The sequence below is a fragment of the Meriones unguiculatus genome, chromosome 5, assembly GCF_030254825.1.
Source record: "Meriones unguiculatus strain TT.TT164.6M chromosome 5, Bangor_MerUng_6.1, whole genome shotgun sequence".
Taxonomy (NCBI): Eukaryota; Metazoa; Chordata; class Mammalia; order Rodentia; family Muridae; genus Meriones; species Meriones unguiculatus.
This window is the reverse complement of record NC_083353.1, coordinates 67,957,298-67,969,595: the sequence shown is the minus strand read 5'-3', so window position 1 is coordinate 67,969,595 and position 12,298 is coordinate 67,957,298.

Genomic DNA, 12,298 nt, shown 5'->3' with positions numbered 1-12,298 from the left:
TCGCTTGCAACGAAATTAGCACAGAACAGAAAAAATTTGCTTCCATCGAAATCACCCGAGAACACAAAAAATTCGCTGCCAACGAAATCACGCTAGACACAAAAAATTAGCTTTCAACGAAATCACCGAAGAACACAAAAAATTCGCTTCCAACGAAATCACCCCAGAGCGCAAAAAATTCCCTTCCAACAAAATCACCCCAGAGCGCAAAAAAATCCCTTCCAACAAAATGACTCTAGAGCACAGAAAACAGGCTTCCAACGAAATGAACCCCTACTTCAAAAATTTGCTTCCATCGAAATATCGCGAGAACACCAAAAATTCACTTCGAACGTAATTACCCCAAAACACAAAAAATTCGTTTCCAAAAAAATCACCATGGAACACAAAAAATTAGCTTTCAACGAAATCACCTAAGAACGCAAAAAAATTCGCTTCCAACGAAATCACCCCAGAGCACAAAAAATTCCATTTCAACGAAATGACTCCAGAGTACAGAAAACACGATTCGAACGAAATGACCCCCTACTTCAAAAATTTACTTCCATCGAAAAACCCGGAGAACACAAAAATTTCGCTTCCAACGAAATCACCCCAGAGCACACAAAATTCGCTTCCAGCGAAATGACTCCAGAGCACAGAAAACACGCTTCCAACGAAGTGACCACCTACTTCAAAAATTTGTTTCCATCGAAAAAAACGGAGAACACAAAAAGTTCTCTTTCAACGACATTACCCCAGAAGACAAAAAATTCTTTTGCAACGAAATCTCCTGAGAACACAAATATTCGCTTCCAAAGGTATCATCCCAGAGCACAAAAAATTCGCTTCCAACGAAATCACCCTAGAACACAAAAATTCCCTTTAAACGAACTCACAAGAGAACACAAAAAATTCGCTTCCAACGAAAACACCCCTGAACAAAAAATTCGCTTGCAACGAAATGACTCCAGAGCACAGAAAACACGCTTCCAACGAAATGACCCCCTACTTCATAAAATTGCTTCCATCGAAAAAACCGGAGAACACAAAAAATTCTCTTCCAAGGACATTACCCCAGAAGACAAAAAATTCTTTTCCAAAGAAATCTCCTGAGAACACAAATATTCGCTTCCAAAGATATCATCCCAGACCAGAAAAAATTCGCTTAAAACGAAATCACCTGAGAAAACAAAAATTGCTTTTCAAAGAAATCACCCGAGAACAAAAAAGATTCGCTTCCAACGAAATGACTCCAGAACACAGAAAACACGCTTCCAACGAAATGACTCCCTACTTCAAAAATTTGCTTCTATCGTAAAACCGGAGAACACAAAAAACACTTTTCCACTGAAATCTCCTGAGAACACAAATATTCCCTTCCAAAGATATCATCCCAGAGCACAAAAAATTCCCTTCCAACGAAATCACCCTAGAACACAAAAATTCCCTTTCAAAGAAATCACCCGAGAACACAAAAAATTCGCTTCCAACGAAATCACCCCATAGCACAGAAAATGTGCTTCCAACGAAATGACCCCCTACTTCAAAAATTTGCTTCCATCAAAAAAACCGGAGAACTCAAAAAATTCTCTTCCAACGATATTACCCCAGAAGACAAAAATTCTTTTCCCAAGAAATCTCCTGAGAACACAAATATTCACTTCCAAAGATATCATCCCAGAGCACAAATAAATTCCCTTTCAACGAAATCTCCCGAGAACACAAAAAATTCACGTCCAACGAAATTACCATAGAACAGAAAAAATTTCCTTCCTTCGATATCACCCCAGAACACAAAAAATTCGCTTCCAACGAAATCATGCTAGAACACAAAAAATTAGTTTTCAACGAAATCACACAAGAACACAAAAAATTCTTTTGTAACGAAATCTCCTGAGAACACAAATATTCGCTTCCAACGAAATCACCACAGAGCACAAAAAATTTGCTTCCAACGAAATGACCCCCTACTTCAAAAATTTGCTTCCATCGAGAAGACTGGGGAACACAAAAAAATCTCTTCCAACGATATTACCCCAGAAGACAAAAAATTCTATTCCAACGAAATCTCCTGATAACACAAATACTTGCTTCCAAAGATATCATCCCAGCGCACAAAAACTTCGCTTCCAAAGAAATCACCCTAGAACACAAAAATTCCCTTTCAAGGAAATCACCCGAGAACCCAAAAAATTCGCTTCTAACAAAATCACCCCAGAACCCAAAAAATTCGCTTGCAAAGAAATCTCCTGTGAACACAAAAATTTGCTTCCATCGAAATCACCTAATAACACAAAAAATTCGATTCCAAAGAAATGACCCCAGACCCCAAAATTTTGCTTCCAACGAAATGACTCCAGAGCACAGAAAACACGCTTCCAACTAAATGACCCCCTATTTCAAAAATTTGCTTCCATCGAAAAGTCCGGAGAACACAAAAAATTCTCTTACAACGACATTACCCCAGAAGATAAAAAATTCTTTTGAAACGAAATCTCCTGAGAACACAAATATTCGCTTCCAAAGATATCATCCCAGAGCACAAAAAATTCGCTTCCAACGAAATCACCCTGGAACACAAAAATTCCCTTTCAACGAAATCACAGGAGAAGACAAAAAATACGCTTCCAACGAAATCACCCTAGAACAAAAAATTCACTTGCAACGAAATCTCCTGAGAACACAAATATTCGCTTCCAAAGATATCATTCCAGAGCACAAAAAATTCGCTTCCTACGAAATCACCCTAGAACACAAAAATTCCCTTTCAACGAAATCACCCGAGAACACAAAAAATTCGCTTCCAACGAAATCATCCCAGAACACAAAAAATTCGCCCTCAACGAAATCTCCTGAGAATACAAATATTCGCTTTCATCGAAATCACCCCAGACCACAAAAAATTCGCTTACAACGAAATGACTCCAGAGCACAGAAAACACACATCCGACGAAATGACCCCCTAATTCAAAAATTTGCTTCCATCTAAAAGTCCGGAGAACACAGAAAATTCTCTTCCAACAATATTAACCCAGAACACAAAAAATTCGCTTCCAACGAAATCTCCTGAGAACACAAATATTCGCTTCCAAAGACATCATCCCAGAGCACAAAAAAATTCGCTTCCAAGGAAATCACCCTAGAACAAAAAAAAATTCACTTTCAACGACATCACCCGAGAACACAAAAAATTCACGTTCAACGAAATTCCCACAGAACAGAAAAATTTCCTTCCATCGAAATTACCCAAGAACACAAAAAAAATTTGCTTCGAATGAAATCATGCTAGAACACAAAAAATTACCTTTCAACGAAATCACCTGAGAACACAAAAAATTCGCTTCCAACAAAATTACCCCATAAGACAAAAAATTCGCTTCCAACGAAATCACCCCAGAACACAAAAAATTCACTTCCAACGAAATGACTCTAGAGCACAGAAAACATGCTTCCAACGAAATGATCCCATACTTCAAATATTTGCTTCCATCGAAATCACCTGAGAACAGAAAAAATTTGCTTCCAACGAACTTACCCCAGAAGACAAAAAATTCGCTTCCAACGAAATCACCCGAGAACACAAAAAATTCGCTTCCAACAAAATCACCACACAGCACTAAAAATTTGCTTCCAACGAAATGACTCCAGAGCACAGAAAACACGCTTCCAACGAAATGACTCCCTACTTCAAAAATTTGCTTCCATCGAGAAGACTGGAGAACACAAATAATTCTCTTCCAACGGTATTACCCCAGAAGACAAAAAATTCTTTTCCAACGAAATCTCCTGATAACACAAATACTTGCTTCCAAAGATATCATCCCCGCGCACAAAAACTTCGCTTCCAAAGAAATCACCCTAGAACACAAAAATTCCCTTTCAAGGAAATCACCTGAGAACACAAAAAATTCACTTGCAACGAAATCTCCTGAGAACACAAATATTCGCTTCCAATGAAATCACTACAGAACACGAAAAATTTGCTTCCAACGAAATGACTCCAGAGCACAGAAAACACGCTACCAACGAAATGACCCCCACTTTCAAAAATTTGCTTCCATCCAAAAGTCCGGGGAACACAAAAAATTTTCTTCCAACAATATTACCCCAGAACACAATAAATTCTCTTCCAACGAAATCTCATGAGAATACAAATTTTTGCTTCCAAAAAATCATCCTAGAGCACAAAAAAATTTGCTTCCAACGAAATCACACTAGAACACAAAAAATTCCCTTTCAATGAAATCTCCCGAGAACACAAAAAATTCACGTCCAACGAAATTACCACAGAACAGAAAAAAAATTCCTTCCATCGAAATCACCCCAGAACACAAAAAATTCGCTTCCAAGGATATCATGCTAGAACACAAAAATCAGTTTTCAACGAAATCACCCAAGAACACAAAAAATTCGCTTCCAACGTAATTACCCCAGAAGACAAAAAATTCGCTTCCAATGAAATCACCTCAGAACACAAAAAATTCACTTCCAACGAAATGACTCCAGAGCACAGAAAACATGCTTCCAACGAAATGATCCCATACTTCAAAAATTTGATTCCATCGAAATCACCCGTTAACAGAAAAAATTCGCTTCCAACGATATTACCCCAGAAGACAAAAAATTCTTTTCCCACGAAATCTCCTGAGAACACAAATATTCGCTTCCAAAGATATCATCCCAGAGCACAAAAAATCGCTTCCAAAGAAATCACCCTAGTACGCAAAAATTCCCTTTCAAGGAAATTACCCGAGAACACAAAAAATTCACTTCCAAAAAAATCATCCCAGAAGACAAAAAATTCGCTTGCAACGAAATCTCCTGAGAACACAAATATTCGCTTCCAACGAAATCACCCCAGAGCACAAAAAAATTCGCTTCCAACGAAATGAACCCCTACTTCAAAAATTTGCTTCCATCGAAAAAAACGGAGAACACAAAAAATTCTCTTCCAACAATATTACCCTAGAAGACAAAAATTTTTTTCCAACGAAATCTCCTGAGAACACATATATTCGCTTCCAAAGATATAATCCCAGAGCACAAAAAATTCGATTCCAACGAAATCACCCTAGAACAAAAAAATTCCCTTTCAAAGAAAACACCCGAGAACAAAAAAAATTCGCTTCCAATGAAATGACTCCAGAACACAGAAAACACGCTTCCAACGAAATGACCCCCTACTTCAAAAATTTGCTTCTATCGTAAAACCGGAGAACACAAAAAACTCTTTACCACCGAAATGTCCTGAGAACACATATATTCGCTTGCAACGATATCATCCCAGAGCACAAAAAGTTCGATTCCAAAGAAATCACCCTAGAACAAAAAAATTCCCTTTCAAAAAAATCTCCTGAGAAAAACAAATATTCGCTTCCAACGAAATCACCTCAGAGCACAGAAAATATGCTTCCAACGAAATGACCCCCTACTTCAAAAATTTGCTTCCATCGAAAAAACCGGAGAACTCAAAAAATTCTCTTCCAACGATATTACCCCAGAAGACAAAAATTCTTTTCCCACGAAATCTCCTGAGAACACAAATATTCACTTCCAAAGATATCATCCCAGAGCACAAAAAATTCGCTTCAAACGAAATCACCCTACAACGCAAAAATTCCCTTTCAATGAATTGAAAGGAGAACACAAAAATTCACTTTCAACGAAATTACCACAAAACACAAAAAATTCGCTTGCAACGAAATCTCCTGAGAACACAAATATTCGCTTCCAACGAAATCACCCAAGAGCACAAAAAATTCGCTTCCAACGAAATGATTCCATAGCACAGAAAACACGCTTCCAACGAAATGACCCCCTACTTCCAAAATTTGCTTCCATCGAAAAAACCGGAGAAAACCAAAAATTCTCTTCCAACGACATTACCCCAGAAGACAAAAAATTCTTTTCCAACGAAATCTCCTGAGAACACAAATATTCGCTTCCAAAGATATCATCCCAGAGCACAAAAAATTCGCTTCCAACGAAATGACTCCAGAGCACAGAAAACACGCTTCCAACGAAATCACCCGAGAACACAGAAAATTCGCTTCTATTGAAATCACCACAGAAGACAAAAAATTCGCTTCCAAACAAATCACCCCAGAACACAAAAAAGTTGCTTCCAACGAAATCACCCTAGAACATAAAAAAATTTGCTTTCAACGAAATCACCCGAAAACACAACAAATTCGCTTCCAACGAAATGACTCCAGAGCACAGAAAACACGCTTCAAACGAAATGACCCCATACTTCAAAAATTTGCTTCCATCGAAATCAGTCAAGAACACAAAAAATTCGCTTCCAACGAAATTACCCCAGAAGACAAAAATTACTTTTCCAACGAAATCTCCTGAGAACAGAAATATTCGCTTCCAACAAAATGACCCGAGAACACAAAAAATTCACTTCCAACGAAATTTCCCCAGAACACAAAAAATTCGCTTGCAACGAAATCTCCTGAGAACACAAATATTCGCTTCCAACGAAATCACCCCAGAGCACAAAAAATTCGCTTCCAACGAAATCACCCGAGAACACAGAAAATTCGCTTCTATTGACATCACCACAGAAGACAAAAAATTCGCTTCCAAACAAATCACCCCAGAGCACAAAAAAGTTGCTTCCAACGAAATCACCCTAGAACATGAAAAATTTGCTTTCAACGAAATCACCCGAAAACACAACAAATTCGCTTCCAACGAAATTACCCCAGAACACAAAAAATTTGCTTGCAACGAAATCTTCTGAGAACACAAATATTTGCTTCCAAAGATATCATCCCAGAGCACAAAAACTTCCCTCCCAAAGAAATCACCCTAGAACACAAAAATTCCCTTTCAACGTAATCACCCAAGAACACAAAAAATTCGCTTGCAACGAAATCTCCTGAGAACACAAATATTCGCTTCGAACGAAATCACCCCAGAGTACAAAAAATTCGCTTCCAACGAAATGACTCCAGAGCACAGAAAACACGCTTCCAACGAAATCACCCGAGAACACAGAAAATTCGCTTCTATTGACATCACCATAGAGGACAAAAAATTCGCTTCCAAACAAATCACCCCAGAGCACAAAAAAGTTGCTTCCAACGAAATCACCCTAGAACATGAAAAATTTGCTTTCAACGAAATCACCCGAAAACACAACAAATTCGCTTCGAAAGAAATTAACCCAGAACACAAAAAATTCGCTTGCAACTAAATCATCCTAGACCATAAAAATCTTGCTTCAAACGAAATCACCCGAGAACACAAAATATTTGCTTCCAAAGAAATTACCCAAAACACAAAAATTTCGCTTCCAATGAAATGACTCCAAAGCACAGAAAACACGCCTCCAACGAAATTATCCCATACTTCAAAAATTTGCTTCCAACGAAATCACCCTAGAACACAAAAATTCCCTTTCAACCCAATCACCCGAGAACACAAAAAAATTCGCTTCCAACGAAATCAAAACACAGCACAAAAAATTGCTTCCAACGAAATTACCCCCAAAGACAAAAATTTCTTTTCCAACGAAATCTCCTGAGAACACAAATATTCGCTTCCAAAGATATCATCCCAGAGCAAAAAAATTCACTTCCTATGAAATCACCCTAGAACACAAAAATTCCCTTTCATGGAAATCACCCGAGAACACAAAAAATTTTCTTCCAAGGAAATTACTCCAGAACACAAAAAATTCACTTGCAACGAAATCTTCTGAGAACACAAATATTCGCTTCCAACGAAATCACCCCAGAACACAAAAAATTCCTTTTCAACGAAATCACCCGAGAACACAAAAAATTCGCTTCCAACGAAATTACCCCAGAACATAAAAAATTCGCTTCCAACGAAATGATCCCGTACTTCAAAAATTTGCTTCCATCGAAATCACCCGAGAAAAGAAAAAAATTGCTTCCATCGAAATTACCCCAGAACACAATAAATTCGCTTCCACCGAAATCACCCCAGAACACAAAAAATTCGCTTCCAACGAAATGACTCCAGAGCACAGAAAACACGCTTCCAACAAAATGACCCCATACTTCAAAATTTGCTTCCATCGAAAAGACCGGAGAACACAAAAAATTCCCTTCTAACGATAATACCACAGAAGACAAAAAATTCTTTTCCAATGAAATCTCCTGAGAACACAAATATTCGCTTCCAAAGATATCATCCCAGAGCACAAAAACTTCGCTTCCAAAGAAATCACCCTAGAACACAAAAATTCCCTTTCAACGAAATCACCCGAGAACACAAAAATTTCGCTTGCAATGAAATCTCCGGAAAACAAAAATATTCGCTTCCAACGAAATCACCCCAGAGTACAAAAAATTCGCTTCCAACGAAATGACTCCATAGCACAGAAAACACGCTTCCAACGAAATCACCCGAGAACACAGAAAATTCGCTTCTATTGAAATCACCAAAGAAGACAAAAAATTCGCTACAAACAAAACACCCCAGAGCACAAAAAATTCGCTTCCAACGAAATCACCCTAGAACATAAAAAATTTGCTTTCAACGAAATCACCCGAGAACACAACCAATTCGCTTCCAAAGAAATTACCCCAAAACACAAAAAATTCGATTGCAACGAAATCACCCTAGAACATAAAAAACTCGCTTCAAACGAAATCACCCAAGAACACAAAAAATTCGCTTCCAACGAAATCACACCACAGCACAAAAAATTCATTTCCAAAGAAATGACTCCAGAGCACAGAAAACACGCTTCCAACAAAATCACCCGAGAACACAGAAAATTCGCTTCCAACGGAATCACCCTAGAACATAAAAAAAATTGCTTTCAACGAAATCACCCGAGAACACAACAAATTCGCTTCCAAAGAAATTACCCCAGAACACAAAAAATTCGCTTGCAACGAAATCACCCTAGGCCATAAAAACTCACTTCAAACGAAATCACCCGAGAACACAAAAAATTCGCTACCAACGAAATCACCCAAAACACAAAAATTTCGATTCCAATGAAATGACTCCAAAGCACAGAAAACACGCCTCCAACGAAATTATCCCATACTTCAAAAATTTGTTTCCATCGAAATCACCCAAGAACACAAAAAATTCGCTTCCAACGAAATCACCTCAGAACATAAAAAATTCGCTTCCAACGAAATGATCCCATACTTCAAAAATTTGCTTCCATCGAAATCACCTGAGAACACAAAAATTCGCTTCTGACGAAATCACCCCAGAACACAAAAAATTCGCTTCCAATGAAATGACTCCAGAGCACAGAAAACACGCTTCCAACAAAATGACCCCATACTTCAAAAATTTGCTTCCATCGAAAAGACTGGAGAACACAAAAAATTCTCTTCTAACGATATTACCCCAGAAGAGAAAAAATACTTTTCCAACGAAATCTCCTGAGAACACAAATATTCGCTTCCAAATATATCATCCCAGAGCACAAAAAATTCGATTCCAACGAAATCACCCTAGAACACAAAAATTCCCTTTCAAACATATCACCCAAGAACACAAAATATTCGCTTCCAAAGAAATCACCCGAAAACACAAAAAATTCGCTTCCAACAAAATCACCACACAGCACAAAAAATTTGCTTTCAACGAAATGACTCCAGAGCACAGAAAACACGCTTCCAACGAAATGACTCCCTACTTCAAAAATTTGCTTCCATCGAGAAGACTGGAGAACACAAATAATTCTCTTCCAACGATATTACCCCAGAAGACAAAAATTCTTTTCCAACGAAATCTGCTGATAACACAAATACTTGCTTCCAAAGATATCATCCCAGCGCACAAAAATTTCGCTTCCAAAGAAATCACCCTAGAACACAAAAATTCCCTTTCAAGGAAATCACCTGAGAACACAAAAAATTCACTTGCAACAAAATCTCCTGAGAACACAAATATTCGCTTCCAATGAAATCACCACAGAACACAAAAAATTTGCTTCCAAAGAAATGACTCCAGAGCACAGAAAACACGCTACCAACGAAATGACCCCCTCTTTCAAAAATTTGCTTCCATCCAAAAGTCCGGAGAACAAAAAAAATTCTCTTCCAACAATATTACCCCAGAACACAAAAAATTCTCTTCCAATGAAATCTCATGAGAATACAAATGTTTGCTTCCAAAAAATCATCCTAGAGCACAAAAACTTTTGCTTCCAAAGATATCACCCTAGAACACAAAAATTCCCTTTCAACGAAATCTCCCGAGAACACAAAAAATTCATGTCCGACGAAATTACCACAGAACAGAAAAAATTTCCTTCCATCGAAATCACCCCAGAACACAAAAAATTCGCTTCCAAGGAAATCATGCTAGAACACAAAAAAACAGTTTTCAACGAAATCACCCAAGAACACAAAAAATTTGCTTCCAACGAAATTACACCAGAAGACAAAAAATTCGCTTCCAATGAAATCACCTCAGAACACAAAAAATTCACTTCCAACGAAATGACTCCAGCGCACAGAAAACATGCTTCCAACGAAATGATCCCATACTTCAAAAATTTGCTTCCATCGAAATCACCCGAGAACACAAAAAATTCGCTTCCAAAGATATTACCCCAGAAGACAAAAAATTCTTTTCCCACGAAATCTCCTGAGAACACAAATATTCGCTTCCAAAGATATCATCCCAGAGCACAAAAAATCGCTTCCAAAGAAATCACCCTAGAACGCAAAAATTCCCTTTCAAGGAAATCACCTGAGAACACAAAAAAATCGCTTCCAACGACTTAACGCCAGAACACAAAAAAATCGCTTGCAACGAAATCTCCTGAGAACACAAATATTCGCTTCCAAAGATATCATCCCATAACACAAAAAATTCGCTTCCAACGAAATCACCATAGTACGCAAAAATTCCCTTTCAAGGAAATTACCCGAGAACACAAAAAATTCGCTTCCAACGAAATCTCCTGAGAACACAAATATTCGCTTCCAACGAAATCACCCCAGAGCACAAAAAAATTCGCTTCCAACGAAATGAACCCCTACTTCAAAAATTTGCTTCCATCGAAAAAAACGGAGAACACAAAAAATTCTCTTCCAACAATATTACCCTAGAAGACAAAAAATTTTTTCCAACGAAATCTCCTGAGAACACATATATTCGCTTCCAAAGATATCATCCCAGAGCACAAAAAATTCGATTCCAACGAAATCACCCTAGAACAAAAAAATTCCCTTTCAAAAAAATCACCTGAGAAAACAAAAAATTCGCTTCCAACGAAATCACCCCAGAGCACACAAAATTCGCTTCCAACGAAATGACTCCAGAGCACAGAAAACACGCTTCCAACGAAGTGACCCCCTACTTCAAAAATTTGTTTCCATTGAAAAAACCGGAAAACAGAAAAAATTCTCTTCCAACGACATTACCCCAGAAGACAAAAAAATCTTTTGCAACGAAATCTCCTGAGAACACAAATAATCGATTCCAAAGATATCATCCCAGAGCAGAAAAAATTCGCTTCCAACGAAATCACCTCAGAAAACAAAAATTCCCTTTCAAAGAAATCACCCGAGAACAAAAACAATTCGCTTCCAACGAAATGACTCCAGAACACAGAAAACACGCTTCCAATGAAATGACCCCCTACTTCAAAAATTTGCTTCTATCGCAAAACTGGAGAACACAAAAAACTCTTTACCACCGAAATCTCCTGAGAACACATATATTCGCTTCCAACGATATCATCCCAGAGCACAAAAAGTTCGATTCCAAAGAAATCACCCTAGAACAAAAAAATTCCCTTTCAAAAAAATCTCTGAGAAAAACAAATATTCGCTTCCAACGAAATCACCTCAGAGCACAGAAAATATGCTTCGAACGAAATGACCCCCTACTTCAAAAATTTGCTTCCATCGAAAAAACCGGAGAACTCAAAAAATTCTCTTCCAACGATATTACCCCAGAAGACAAAAATTCTTTTCCCACGAAATCTCCTGAGAACACAAATATTCGCTTCCAAAGATATCATCCCAGAGCACAAAAAATTCACTTCCAACGAAATGACTCCAGAGCACAAAAAACACGCTTCCAAAGAAATCACCTGAGAACACAGATAATTCGCTTCTATTGAAATCACCACAGAAGACAAAAAATTTGCTTTCAATCAAATCACCCCAGAACACAAAAAAGTTGCTTCCAACGAAATCACCCTAGAACATAAAAAATTTGCTTTCAACGAAATCACCCGAGAACACAACAAATTCGCTTCAAACGAAATGACTCCAGAGCACAGAAAACACGCTTCCAACGAAATGACCCCATACTTCAAAATTTGCTTCCATCGAAAAGACCGGAGAAC